Below are 15,766 nucleotides of genomic sequence, written 5' to 3'. Positions count from 1 at the left end.
CCTTTCGAAGAAAGTGGTATCTTGATTCCAAAGATGATCTAATTTGAACAGGGGGTCCGCTCCTATCTTTATACTAAAAAAAAGGGGGCTGACCCGGTGACTAGGTCCTGCCTATGGGTGGGACCAGGAGGGGGGTGGTTACACCCCTCTCCCCTGCCGGACTTCCCCAGGCCAGGGGCTGGTGTGCCCCTGGAACTGGTTCTGACTGGCCTATGCGTAGTGAGCACTGGGGTGCCACTCAGCAGTCACCTTCCTGAAAAGCCCTGCCTACCCAGGATACACAAAACCATGTCTGGGACGGTGCTAGCACCGCCCCGGACAGGAAACCCTTTGTCCAGGCCTCCCTCGCTGGAAGGACTCCCAGCAGCAGGAGGTCAGACTCGTGTCTGTGGTGGCAGCATCCATTTTGTGGAGCTGAGGCTTCAGTTAACTTTAACCGGGGTTCACAGTTACATACATGTCGTGTCCCTCTAGAAGGGTGGAATGCTAACCCCGTCGCCAGAATTGGCGAGGGGTTAGTATTCCAATTCGTATTACACCTTACTCGACATGTTTTGATAAAGCAATACCAAAGTTAGCATTTAACCGCGAGGATTATAATGCACTTAAGAGTATATGGTATGCGATATCATGGAACAGCTATTAGGACTTGGTTCCGCAAGCTGCAGACAGGCTCAGCTCATGCCAGAGCACCATCTCACACGATTCCAAGCACTCTGCCTTCAGGATTGTCAAGGCCTGCCATAGGAGTGACTGATAGGAATCTGTGTGTCCATTTTAGGGTTAGGTATAGGTATACTACACCTACAGCAAAGGGTGATTACACGACTTTGCCCCAGCTGTCATGCAGCCAGTTGTGTCAAATTTAGGAGGCCAGCCAGGGGTGGCATAATACATGCTGCAGCCCCTGGCAGCCCTGGGTACACCCATGCCCTGAGTTACAGGGTCTGATAGGGTGGCCCAGTACCAATTGGAAATGTACCTAGGGTACATGTAATCCATTTTAAAGAGAGAGCAGTAGGCCTGGGGTCCTGATTGGCAGGGTCCCAGGTCGACTATGTCCAAAACCAGCTAAAACACAGGGCAAAAAGTTGGGGGCAACCATAGTCAGGATGTACCTTCCTACACAACCCCCCCCCAAACGAAAGGAGATAAGGCTATCCTTGTCCAGGTAAGCCTCTATTACCTAAGTGGCCATATAAGGAAGGACCAGCTCTGGCTTGGTTTCCCCCTGTGTCATGGTCCACTAGGCAACCCCTCACCCTAAGGGTATCTGAGGGTCTCCACCATAGGGAATCTCTGTCTCTGGTGTGTCTTGGGAAAGAAGAAGGCTGATGCTGGGATGGAGTACTGAAGTGAGGCTCCTCTACCTTTGGGCTCAACTTCCTCCAATCACCATTCATCATGTGTGCCTTTCTTTCTTTAGCTGAGATGCACTGAGCTCTCAGGGTCAGCCTCTGGCTACCTAAAGCTGGAGGCTGAGTCCCTCTGTTTGGCTTACTGGAGGGACAGGTCAGGTCTGGGGTTTTTAGGCCCCATGTTTGGCTGTGCCCAACAGTGTCCAGCTGTGGGAGTTCCCTAACTACTTTTAAGGGGGATCCCTCAGGAGTCTGTTCTATTTTCACTTGGCTAGGGTTACCAGCTTCAGTGATCCTAATCTGCTGATTAAGGGGTTCTTTTGGACAGGGGGCCCTTTGGGGTCCACCACTGGCCTCCCTGTCCTCTTCAGCCCTGGGCTGACTGAGGCAGGGTAGAGAGGTGCAGGTTACCTGCTCCAGACTGGGTCCCACCTGGGAAGGGTCCACTGCCATCAGGGGCTCTGCCAGGCTAGGCCTGACTACCTCTGGGGCAGTTCCTTCAACAGGGGTAGAGTCAGTTCCCTGAGGAGGCTGGCTCTCACCTAGTGTCTGGGAGGGGGAAGACTCTTCTTCCTCCTCAATGCTCTCTGTTTGAGTGGAGTGATCCATTGTTTCAGGCTTCACAACCTCACTATCTGTTTGAGTAGAGGCTGAGACCATTTCAACCTTGCCAACCTTTTCAGGAGGGCACTCAGTTTGTGTTTGGGCTGTGACTGTCACAGCCCTCCTATCCTGTTCTGGAAAGTCTGTCTGAGCCTGGGCAGTGGCTACCACTGCCCTTCCAACCTTTTCAGGGAGGAATGGTGCTGGGACTGGGGCTGTAGCTAGTACTGCCCCACTAACCTGTCTGGATAGGCCTATCATTCTGGAGTGAGTTTCTTGCTCCACCTCAGCCCATGCTGAGAGTTCCAGGTCATTCCCCAGTAAGCAATCTACAGGTAGGTTATCTGTCACTGCCACTCTCATGGGCCCTGTGACATTACCCCAACTGAGCTTGACTACTGCCATGGGATGCCTTTTCTTCACTCCATGAATGTCTGTCACCTGATAAGTAAAACCAGGGGTCAGTTGAGCAGAGGGGACCAGATGGTCACTCACCATGGTGAGGCTGGCCCCTGTGTCTCTGAATGCCTCAACTTTCTGACCATTCACTAAAACTTCTTGTCTATACTTTCCCAAAATGTGGGGTCCAGTAGTGAAGTTGGCAAACCCCATGCCAGTCTCACAGACAAGAGTGTGGTCAGGGAACCTGGCTAGGCCATAGTCCTCCTGATTGCCCAAAGTAATGCCCACCACATTCTTGGGGGCACTCCCACCACCTGGGGGATTACCACTAGTGGTAACAGGAGGTTTAGGAGTATTACCTGGGGGTATATTTCCCTTATTACCATTTTTAGGGCAACTGGCATCACTTTTGTAATGACCCACCTGTTTACAGGTATGGCAATAGGGTTTCTTCTGTTCTGAAGGAGTGTTCTGGGACCCACCACCCTTGTTGGAGTTTTGGGGCCCTTGGGAAGCCTTCTCTGTGGATTTATCCCCACCCTTCTCTTGAGGCTTGGTTGATTCCTTTTTCTGGTCACCACCCTGGTTTTTAGGCCTAACCCTGGTTCTGACCCATTTGTCTGCCCTCTTACCCAATTCCTGTGGAGAGGTCAGATCAGAGTCTACCAGGTGCTGATGTAATAACTGGTTCTGACAATTATTTAAGATTTGCTCCCTCATAATTAGATTATACAATCCTTTAAAATCAGTAACCTTACTACCCAGTAGCCAGCCTTCAAAAGCCTTAGTGGCACAATCAACAAAGTCAGTCCAATCTTGAGACTGAGTTTTCTGGGTGTCTCTGAACAGCATCCTGTATTGTTCAGTGGTTAAACCAAACCCATCAACCAGTACATTCTTCAAGATTTTGTAATTGTTAGCATCCTCCACCCTTGTGGTGAGGAGCTTATCTCTACCTTTACCATCAAAGGAGAGCCACAAGATAGCTGCCCACTGACTTTGGGGAACACCCTGCACAGTGCAGGCTCTCTCCAAAGCAGTAATCCATTTGTGGATGTCATCCCCTTCTTTAAAGGGGGGCACTATCTTATTCAGGTGCTTTTTATCAAAACTCCTTTCCCTATTGCTAGGATTATTGCTGCCACCAGTGGGCTGTAGCCCACATAATTCTTGCTCTCTAGCAAGGGCAAGTCTCTCTTTGGCCAGGGCAAGTTCTTCCCTTTCAATCCTCAGTTTGATTGCCTTTTCCTTAGCTTCATACACTCTCCTCTGGGGAGATGTCATTCCCCTTTGAGAGGAACGTTGAGAGCATTGGTATGAAGGGATCTGTTAGAACCTCTAGATAGAGACCTAACTCGTCCATTCCCAATGTTAAGCTGACCTGAGAGTGGGCCCAGGGGTCCCCCAGTACCAATCTCATGTCTGCTTAAGTTGGACCTGGTTAGTCTTCTGACTTCTACCTGTCCCTTATCTGCCTCATCCCCAGACAACTCATCCTCCTCCTCAGCATCATCTGCCTCATGGAGGGGATGGATATCAAAGGGACCCTGTAAGGAGGGCAAACTTCCTTCTGGATTAGAAGGGTCTGGGTTACCAGCCCTACTGGCATCATAAGCCTCTAAGAGACCAATCAGAAAGGAAGTGGTGGGGTTAGACCCCTGTTTTAGTTTCCTGAGAGTACACACTTGTCTCATCTCATGGAAGCTAAGTGCAGCATATTTTGAAGTAAGGACCTGTGGAGGGTCCACTGACACAAGGGGATACTCAGAGTTTCCTCCTTTGTCTGACATGCTGATTCTAGTGTGGTGTAAGTGATGCACCTACCTACACTATGTGTTACCTACTGATCCCTTGCTAGAGTTGCAGCCAAGGTGTGCTAAGCCTTGAGGAGCTACAACAGCTGGTTCAGTAGAACTCAGAGTATTCTAAGCTTTAGTTATATGTACCTAACAGTACTTATGTGATCTTTCAACAAGATATTCTTAGGATACGTGTGGTAAAACAACAGCAAGCTCAAATCCCACCGCTGCCACCAATGTGAGAAGGTGGCCTGATACATAGTGGGCACTAGAATAGTGACCACTGCATATCAGGCCACCTTCTCACAGCCGCGCCCAGCGCCAGAGCCCCTGGTCCTCCTAAAGTCCACCCCTCCCACATTACTTACGATGCCACCACCCTCCTAGCCCTCAACACTGGCCGCTCCCTCAACTGCGTCCAAGCTGCTCCTGGACACACCCATGGACCCTTTTCCTGCTACTCCTGCAAGTTCGACAGCACCAAGAACAACTCCTCTTCTACGAACTCACAACAGATATCCGATCCCAACCACCTAAAATGCATCCTGCTCAACACCCGCTCGGTCCACAGACACGCCATTGACCTCTGGAATCTACTCGACACCATCTCTCCGGACGTCGCCTTTCTAACAGAAACATGGATGAATGCCTCTTCAGCCCCAGACATCACCATTGCCATCCCGGAAGGCTATAAGATCATTCGCAAGGACCGTACCGGCCACACAGGAGGAGGCATCGCTATCGTCCATAAGAAATCCATCCGCATCTCAACCAGCTCGGACGTCAATCTCGCCAACTCTGAACACCTTCACTTCCAGATCCACACCGACCCCAAGACCACACTCAGAGGCACCCTCCTTTACAGGCCACCAGGACCCCGCGCACAATTTAGTGAAGACATCACGGACTTCATCACTCCACACGCGCTCCCCTCCAAGGATTACATCCTTTTGGGAGAACTCAACTTTCACCTTGAAAAGAACAACGACCGCAACACCACCACCCTTTTGGACAACCTCGCAAACCTCGGACTTAAACAACTTGTCACTACCCCCACCCACATCGCAGGTCACACACTCAACCCTATCTTCACCTCCAGCAAGCATGTTTCCTTCGGCCACACCACAGCTCTCCTTTGGACTGACCACAGCTGCGTTCACTTCACCTACAACAAGCCCACATCCAACAACCACCCCCAACCCACTCTGCAAAGACACTGGAACAAAATCACCATCGACCAGATCTCCTCATCGCTCCTTCAAAAGCCCCCCGCCCACTCCTCAAACCCAGACCAAGCAGCCACCAACCTCACCCAATGGTTATCCAACAGCGCCGACATCCTAGCACCACTGAAAAAACGACAAATCAAACTAGGCAGCAAGAAGGCCTCCTGGTTCAACGATGACCTTAAGAAATCCAAGAAACTCTGTCGCTCCCTCGAGAAGGCCTGGAAAAAAGACCCATCCACCAGCACCAAGGACGCCTTCAAAAACGCCACCCGCACACACCACCAACTAATCCGAAATGCCAAGAAAGCAGCCTTCAAGGACCGTCTAGATAACAACGCCCACAACAGCAAGGAATTATTCAACATCGTCAAGGAATTTACCAACCCCTCAGCCAACTCCAACGACATCACCCCCTCTCAAGCCCTCTGCGACTCCCTAGCCTCATTCTTCCACAACAAAATTGCAGACATCCACAACAGCTTCGACAACCAACCCGGAGACCAACCCACCCAATCCCCTGCAGGACCACCACCCCCCCTGAACATCCTCAATGACTGGAAGCCAATCTCCACTGAGGACACCATCCGTCTGATGAACTCTATCCACTCAGGATCCCCCACTGACCCTTGCCCTCACCACATCTTTAACAAAGCAGACTCCATTATTGCACCGCACCTCCGAGACGTCATCAACTGCTCTCTCAACTCCGCAACCTTCCCGGAAAGCTGGAAACATGCCGAACTCAGCGCCCTCCTGAAGAAACCCACAGCTGACCCCACCGAACTCAAAAACTATCGCCCTATCTCACTCCTTCCATTCCCGGCCAAAGTCATCGAGAAAGCTGTCAACAACCAGCTCGCCGCATTCCTCGAAACCAACAAATCCCTCGACTCCTCACAGTCCGGCTTCCGAGCCAAGCACAGCACCGAAACCGCCCTCATCGCAGCAACAGACGACATTCGAATTCTACTGGACAATGGAGACACAGTCGCCCTCATCCTCCTCGACCTCTCCGCAGCCTTCGACACAGTCTGTCATAGCACTCTTCTTCAGCGCCTCAAAAACATCGGAATCCAAGGAAAAGCACTGGAATGGATCACCTCGTTCCTCTCCGGAAGAACCCAGAGAGTCCGCCTTCCACCATTCAAGTCAGAGGCTACTGAAGTCATCTGCGGCGTACCTCAAGGGTCCTCACTCAGTCCCACCCTCTTCAACGTTTACATGAGCCCCCTCGCGGCCATCGCACGCCAACATAACCTCAACATCATCTCCTACGCCGACGACACTCAGCTGATCCTATCACTCACCAGAGACCCTAACACGGCCAAAACCAACCTACACGCAGGAATGAAAGAAGTAGCCGAATGGATGAAGCACAGCCGTCTGAAACTGAACTCAGACAAAACAGAAGTCCTCATCTTAGGTACCTCCCCCTCCGCCTGGGACGACTCTTGGTGGCCAGAGGCCCTTGGAAAAGCACCCATCCCGACGGACCACGCACGGAACCTGGGCGTCATCCTGGATTCCTCACTCTCGATGAACAGACAAGTCAACGCCGTCTCCTCATCTTGCTTCAACATTCTTCGCATGCTCAAAAAAACATTTCGCTGGATCCCTACCGACACTAGAAAAACAGTCACCCACGCGCTGGTCACGAGCCGACTGGACTACGGAAACACCCTCTACGCCGGCACCACCGCAAAACTCCAGAAAAAACTACAACGCATCCAGAACGCCTCAGCCAGGCTCATATTAGACATCCCGCGCAAAGAACACATCTCTGATCACCTGAAAAACCTCCACTGGCTCCCCGTCAATAAGAGGATCACTTTCCGGCTCCTAACCCACGCACACAAAGCACTCTACGAAATCGGACCCGAATGCCTCAACACACGACTATCCTTCTACACCCCCTCCCGCCAGCTACGATCCTCCAACCTAGCCCTTGCCACTGTACCTCGCATCAACAAAACCACCATGGGAGGCAGATCCTTCTCCTACCTAGCAGCTAAAACTTGGAACTCACTTCCCACTCACCTTCGCCTTACTCAGAACCACCTAGCATTCAGAAAGCAACTCAAAACGTGGATATTCGACAAGTAACTCCCCACCCTTCCTCAAGCGCCTTGAAACCCTCTGGGTATGTAGCACGCTATACAAATCTTCTGACTTGACTTGACTTATGTATTCACTTGCAACAGTGTTCCAAGGTAGCCACAAGTTAACATGTTCAGCACAATAAAAAACATGCTTCAGATCTCAACGGATAGAACAAAAGCTGTCAGTCTGGCTCCTTACTGCTCGAAAACCCGCAAAGTCACCTGCGGAGTGCCTCATATATTCATCGCTAAGCCCCACCCTCTTCAAAACATACATGATCCCTATGGCCAACGTCATCCGTAAACACAACATCAACATCCTCTCCTATGTCAACAACAGGCAGCGCATGCTTTCCCTCTCGGACAAGTCCACCAAAACAAGAAACAAGTTCACCACCTGCATGCCAATGACTGTATGAAAGTCAACTGTCTCAAGCTCAACAACAAAATAACAGAAGTATGTTATGTATGTTTGTAGAGCATGATATCACCCTAGAGGGTATCCTCGTGCTGAGTGAGCTTTGTCAGAAAGCCCTAACTATGGGACTTCAACTAGTGCCCCGCCAAACTCAGACCCACACCCAGCACTTACTCCAGGGACCTCAAATGATCATTGACAGCAAACTAGACATGACCGCACAAGACAACACCATCACTGCATCCTGCTTCCATGCCTTTCACACCATGAATATGTTGAGGAAAATCTTCAAGTGGCTCCCAAGTAACTCTAGAACAACTGTCACTCACGCCCTTTTCACCAGCAAGTTGAACTACTGGAACACTTTCCACACCACGAACACCAAACAACTCACTAGAACACTACAAGCTATCCAGACTTTGGTAATTCCTCCTCTGTCCTCAACCTCCCACTCAGAACTCATTCCAAACTACACCTCAGGGAGCTCGACTGGCTACAGATACATAAATGTGCTTATTTCAAAGTCCTCACACACACACATTCAAGGAACTACACAACTAAGTCTCCACCAACCTAAACACTGGCTTCTCCTTCCTCCAACCACCCAAACACCTCCAATCTGCAGGACTCCTACTCGCCCACATGGCACGCACATAGAGAATCAGATTTGGAGGATGGGTGTTCTCATGCAACTCTACTAAAGCACAGCACTGTCTGCCACTCCACATTAGAGACCTCTCCTCTCTTCTTGAATTTCACAGGAAGCTGAAGACCTGGCATTTCAATTAACCAACCTGAGAAGGCCTAGGCACACACGCCTGCTCAGCACCAGGATACCTGGGCAGGTGATAGTTTGTTTTACAAATACAAATAACATAACATAAAATAACAAATATAACATAACCTAATAAACCTGTTATTTCCTGTATATTCATTTTCTATTTTAAATCTGTGAACTCTGTGTTTATTTTTTAATTTGTTTTCTTTATTTATCTATAGATTTTGTTTATTTATCTAGCACACACTACAGACTTGTCTCTAGGTGCTAAAAAGAGTGCTAATCTTGTACTGAGTAGAGGAAGCAAGATCAAGACCATTGAAGCAGGGTCTATTTTTCTGAAGAACAAGATCGTGAGGCTTTCCGGGAGTAGACCTCGGTGTAATATCCAAAAGCAGGGTATTCCAATTGCTATATATGACTATTTGTAGAGCACATATCTCAGCCAAGAGGTTATCCAGGCCCTTGTTGAAGGCTGACAAAAAAGAACCTCTGCTCACCTTTGCACCCCAGGTGCATGCATGGTACAACCATCTGGCAATTAGTTAGATCACAGCACCCGAGTTGGACTTGCGTCAAACATATGTCTTCGTACATATGGTGCATTTTGTTCTTTCCCTAGCACTGATGCACTTTTCTTAGCCATGTGCCAGCACCCACACCCTTGCACCATTAGTGCAAGGGTGTGCTTATTCTCTGAAGCATAGATTTTGTACTAGAAGGGATCGATTCCAGTCCAAAGCTATGCTGTAAGGCCTTTCCGACTTTGTATGTATACGGCACAGTGCAGCACACATGCAAAGTTAGAAAAACGAGGAGAAATGAAAAGATTTTTCCTCGTTCAACCTCCCTCGTTGAGGCATAAAATCTTGGCACAAATCCCTGTTCACCAATATTTTTTTTCAAACACAATCTTATTTGCGTTGTACCATTTTGGGGCATTATAATTCACACTGAGCAAAAATAAAGTGACAGGCAATGGCATACCTATCCACCAATCTTTGTAGATAGGGATTTGCGTCAAAACCCATGAGCCATTGCAGGGGAACGTCCATTCACAACACATGGAGCACCCCCTTGAAGCAAAGTAACGCAAAGCAGCACATAGCCCAACCTTCAGTTAGATTGGAGTACTGTCAAACGCAAAAATTGATTTGATTTGGATAGTTAATCCCACCATAACACGTGTCTCCTAAAAAAGGGACGCACACATGGTGCAAAGCATTGGAAAATCGTGGCCCAGGCGTGAAGATGTGTCTACTCTGTACATCCACTCCTTTAGCGTTTAACATATGCAAAATTGTAGGCACACACATAGACCTGAATAGCATCCTCAAATAAAAGGAAAAAAATGTTAAAATCTAATCATTGAAAGGTATCTTTTATATTTAACTCATCCAGAAATACTACTCAGGTGATTAATACAGCGGTGCAATAAGCAGAGCACACACAGAACTGAAAGAAATCAGTCAATAACGAGAAGGCTGAAAAGTTACAAAAAATCGACTTCACGATCTAGCACAAGTTGCTTGTATCTAAAACGCTCCTCTAGGGGGAACATATCTGTAAAAGGAAGTTATCACACCATGGGACTCTCAAGTTACTCAATTAAACCAGAACCACAGGCCGCACAATTCAACATATCATCCATAATCACAGACTGAACACTTTGGAAAAGGGACCCAGTCCATGACAGTCTGAAATACAACCTAAGCCAAAGCAAGAAACAGCAAAGAGGAAGGAGGTCTAAACAATGCAGACAAATGCACAACTTCGCTGATCAGAACAATACTCAGAAGTAATAAAAAAAAAGAACCTTATCAAGAAGCTACCGCAAAATACATGAGACCCTGTGTTGGCAATTGCTTGTGTGTGTCAGAGGCCATGTTCTGGGCATGCTGACCACAGTCAGACGGTCCCCTGCAACGCACTTGACCTTTCTCAATATTTGTCTGCCAGGCAATTTGTCAAGAAAAACACAGAATTATTACTGCATGCTTTGTCGGTTTTCAGGGTTCATCAGATGCTTCAACAACATCAGTGGCTTCCCACTCAAACAGGCGCAGTCGACTGCACATTCCTTGTGTCAAGAAGCATGTGTCCCTCCCCTTCCCCACCAAAACTGCGAGGGCTTCACAAGTCTCAAGATACTGTTGCTGTGTGATGCCCACCGAAGATTCTCTGCCTGCTCAAAACATTGCTCTGTATTACGGCATGATGTTGCAAAGGCAGGAAGTGTATCCTATTAGGTTACAGAACACATGCCGCAAAGACACTTATAAACCCCACACACACACAGATACTCATGATACTCATGACACTGCCCTTTTCAAACTTGGAAGACACGGTTTATGACACTGTATTGCATCTGAAAGGAACCCTTGGCCCAACCTTGGTGCGAGCAGCAAGATGTTTCTCAGAGAGTTTTTGTGGTATGAGTAAAACACCTTACCAAACAATGATGCAGTTACATATAAAGAGCTTAGGAGGTGGATTTATCATACTTTCATGCAACGCGGCAAGATAATAGGCCCACCCCTCTATCAAGTCTGTATTGATAGCAGGTCATATGCTCAATACCCCATGCAAGATGTAGTGACATGTACCTGTGAAAATAGCGCTCTCACCATATACATGAGATAGTGGTGAAAACATGGCACACGTCTTTACACATAGCAACAATATGCATAGCTGTCCCATTGTTATGTGTGATACCTTCAGCTAATCCTGGCTTTTTACCCAAATGCACTTTACTGTTGAAGTTTTTGAGCTCATAGTTACAATGTTAACAGAAAATTGTCCAGAATGCAATGTGATGTCTGTTGAAAGGTCAGGACTTACTTAAAGTGATATATATGCCATTAACACTCAGCAGCTATTAATACCCACACAACACCAGCACCACCTTAATGTAGTCAGGCAAAGAGTGTCAATCACAGTGGCGATCATGTTTGAAGCATCACGTTTTAGGTCCCTTCGTATACCTGGCCGCACATTAATTTAAAATATTAAAGGTTTCACAGGTTAAAATGCTGTTGGCAGGGTGGACCACCACTGCAATGTCATAATATTCTGTAAGGAGTAGGTGATCAACCCCCAACAGTTTCCAGGAAATTATTTATCAAAACAATTTAATACAGCACTCTTACTGTTTAAATCCATTAATAGTCCTATAGACCAGACAGGGTCCTGCCAGAGTCAGCGTGAGAGGTAATGAGATGTGAGAGAGGTTATTGAGATGTGAGTGAGACTGAAATGCACAGACTTTTTATACTTATAACAGTCTAACATAAGTTCATTGGATGCACTGCCTTTAGGAATTCACTACATACCTTGCATTACTTCTCCTTTAAATTAAATATGTTCTTTGTAACAATTACTGCAGAAGCAGCATGTTGTGTAAACACTGAAAACTGTCTTTCTCTATTTTAGGGTTTAGGCAGCTGAATAAACACTGGTAACCACTGATTACAAAAGGTTTATATAGCAATACTGAATTCCTCCTAAAACACAATGACTACAGGGCAGCCTGCATGTAACTGGACTAGCATTGACAAGATGAGGTGAAGGGGAAGGTAGACAAAATATGAGGAAAGGAGGAAAGTACCATATCTACTAAGACATGGCACTGTCCAGCTCTCTCCCTCACACAAATGCACAATTCGCTGCTTAGCACCATAGCACAATGGTGTGTGTGTGTGGGATGTCTAGCATTTATTTTGTGCTGGGAGGGTACCCCTCCAGTAAAAAATATTATTTCTAGACAAACTTTAAAACTCTTCGCACTTTGGATGTGTGTTGTACATGGCAGCACACATGCAAAGTCAAAAAACTGTGGAGAAATAAAACAATTTCTCCAAGTAACACCATCCTCAACAAGGCATTCTTTTTTTACACCAACCCCTGTATAGTGTTGTTAGTACATATGGCTTTGTGCAAAAACCCTTGGGCGGTTGCATGGGAACGCCCATGCACCACCCATTGACTATCCCTCTAAGACAAAGTAATGCACAGTATCACAATGTATTAATTTGTGTTACTTTCAGGCAAACTTTCAGCACAAAACAAGTTTTGTGCTGCAAAGTAAATTCAAAAGAAATCATTTCTGCTGGTTTGTGCTATTTTTTTTTACTATCTTTGTTTTTGGGGCACAAAGCAATGAACGCATGACAAGCACATGAGGATGCAATCATTTACAATGAGAGGCTCCCGCACCGCCACCCTTACTTTCCCTCTGCCCAGGCATTGCGGTGGATATTCCTTAGTTCCCTCATGAAAATCTTCCTCCATTATTCCCCACTCCCTGAAGGAGGGGGGGGGTCCTAACTAGGGGTAGAAGTACATTTTGAACCAAGTATATCTTTATTTGACTCCATAGTAAGTTCTCCATTTTTCCCAGACAATGTCAAAGTTCTTAGGGAATTGTCTTTCAGATGCAACACCACATTTTATACCTTTTGTATTATGAAGGGCAATTTTACCCAGCAGAGGTGTTGGAGGTGTTAAGTGTCTCTATGTTTATTACTTCAGTTGAGCTTTTCCAAGGAATGCAAAATGTATATGCAGATAAAATTCCAGTCTGGAACATATGCTAGCAATTGTAGTTGGGTAAATGAACCAAAACCATTTATGCTGATCAGCAGTCAAGGACGTAATGGAGACCAATGTACCGAACAACCCAGCAAGCCATCGGTAGCAGAACGGCCCTTGTTGTGCCATTCTTCAGTACAGTCTGTGGCTGTATTTGTATCAGATTGTACATAAACAAGGAATGTCCTGATTCAAGGCATAGTGCCATGGACAAATCTATAAGAGCTTTCTAATTCTCATTGCATACCCATTCTTGGAACATTAGTGGAGGTGCGGGTGGGGGAGGGCGGTAGGCTTGTTGTTTTCACAAATCCTGTCATTCTGTGACTTCAACAAACTGATGGATATGAAGTTATTAGATCAAGGTCCTCACATTAAATGGAAAGACATCTTCTGGGTGTGACTGACACCTGCGATCCAAACCCAGGTAGCACTTTTACTTAGAGATTGCATAGGTTTGATGCATTATGTTTCAATCCATGTCAGAGGCTTCGGGAGAGTAACTCCGCCTCTTAAATATGTACCTAAATGCATTCATCTAGGGGCCCCTCTGGTTTTAACCAGGACTCAATGAAAGATAACTGTTTAGGAAGGAATAGTACAATAGATGATAAACCTGTGGGAAGTACACATTCCTCTCTTTCTCAAATCCTGTTTTCCCTTCATCTGGCTTTGTATGCAACCCTGCAACCCTTTATTCTCTCCCACATGAAGTAACTAACAGAATATTGTAATCTCCCCCCAGTCTGCTGTACATATACAATGAGAATGCTAATCTATCCGCTCTGCTTTGCTAGTTATACATATCCTGGTGTCTGTATTTTCTTACTTTTTATGATGTCTGTGGTATATTAGAGCTCTGCCGCCCCCCTCAACTGGGTTCATGATAAATAAATAGATTCCTTGCATTGTGCCATTTTCCTGCCCTATATTTCTGAATGTCCCTGTTTGATTGTCCGTGGTCAGTAAATTAGCAATGGTATTTGACCGACATGTGTCTTCTATTACGCAATTGACAGTTGCCACCAAAAACCTGAAACATTATTTACCATTTCAGGAGCGGAAGGAACTCATGAAAGCTATCATAATCTGTCACTACCGTGTCGGTGTGCATTTCTACAAACTTCTGACTCAACGCAAGTGTATTTAGTGTTAAAAAAAACAATAAACGTGTCCTGCTACATTTAAACATAAGGAATCAATTTCACCATCCCAGCAGCAACAGAAGTGGTTGTCATTTCTAATCGAAACTGAATTTCTGATTCTATGTATATTGCATGGTGGTTTCTGTAAACCTGGGTTTGTTTTTTATGTAACTGCATTCATCAATATTGATCACCTTGATCTGGTTGGTTGAAAACTGTTTACTCCTATTATAAACAGCCATACATTCGGCAGAATTGTGTGGAATGACTCACATGAACTTTAGACAGGCCATAAGACTTGCATTTTTACTTATTATTACAATTCAAAGCTTGCATATTTTGTATAACATATATTATACATCACTTTTAAGACAACTGCGGTTGTCTTAAATATATAAAAAAACTTTAAAACGTGCTCATTCAGAATATTTTTTTTAGAAGTATTACATTTTCCTTTTTGTCCTACATTCGTTGTCAATTTGCACTGTAGCTTCTTGGTTCTATTTGAGTGAAGATTACAGTTTATTTCACTACTTTAAACGTACATAACACTTTCTCCTCCATCAAAGGTGTGTCGCATTACTTGATACACTTTACAGTAAAGAAAGTAACCCTTTGCATAGTTTCTTCTTATGCTGACCATCGACATTTGAATCTCAGCTAGAGCCTACTTTTGTCTGTTTTTTAAGACAAGTAGCCTGATTAAGGGCTGGGCGGTAACAGAACCTGATTTGTCCAGGAAATGATACACCTACGGGTATTTGCCGCACTTTACAAATAGCAATAAATAAATAAATAAATACATCTGTATGAGAATATACCAGTTTATTATTTTCTCCACTCTATGAAATACCATGAATCAGTATCAAAATCAAATCAAAGGGATTTTGGTATTTAGAACCTCAAAAACTCTTTCAAGTAAATGAATGAGTCATTTTTTAGGGTTTATGACCAATGTCTAGTGTTAGAGAAACATTGTTACAGCAAAAGCTTATATGAGTATGCTAAATAAGACCACCGCCATATTGCCCTACTTCACTTCACTGCACGTTCACATGATGAATAACACACACTGGGGTCTTCCTTAGATCAATTGGCTACCTCTCCAACCTATTAGCCATTAGCCTTTTCAAGATTGCTTTCAGCATCATTGGTCGCTCAAAGCTCAACATAATTCCTATGCCACTCTTGTTAAATAGGATGAAGCTAAAAGAAGTACTACACTATCACAAACCTCTGATTCCTAACAAAAGCAAAATGTAATTTTGTAATGGATGAACTATGCCTTTGTCAAAACAACTTCGGGGAGCGATTCATAACCTTGGACCCCAGATTTCTGGGAGTT

This window comes from Lissotriton vulgaris, chromosome 3_1, assembly GCF_964263255.1.
Source record: "Lissotriton vulgaris chromosome 3_1, aLisVul1.2, whole genome shotgun sequence".
In the NCBI taxonomy this organism is placed as follows: domain Eukaryota; kingdom Metazoa; phylum Chordata; class Amphibia; order Caudata; family Salamandridae; genus Lissotriton; species Lissotriton vulgaris.
This window is presented reverse-complemented; position numbering follows the sequence as displayed.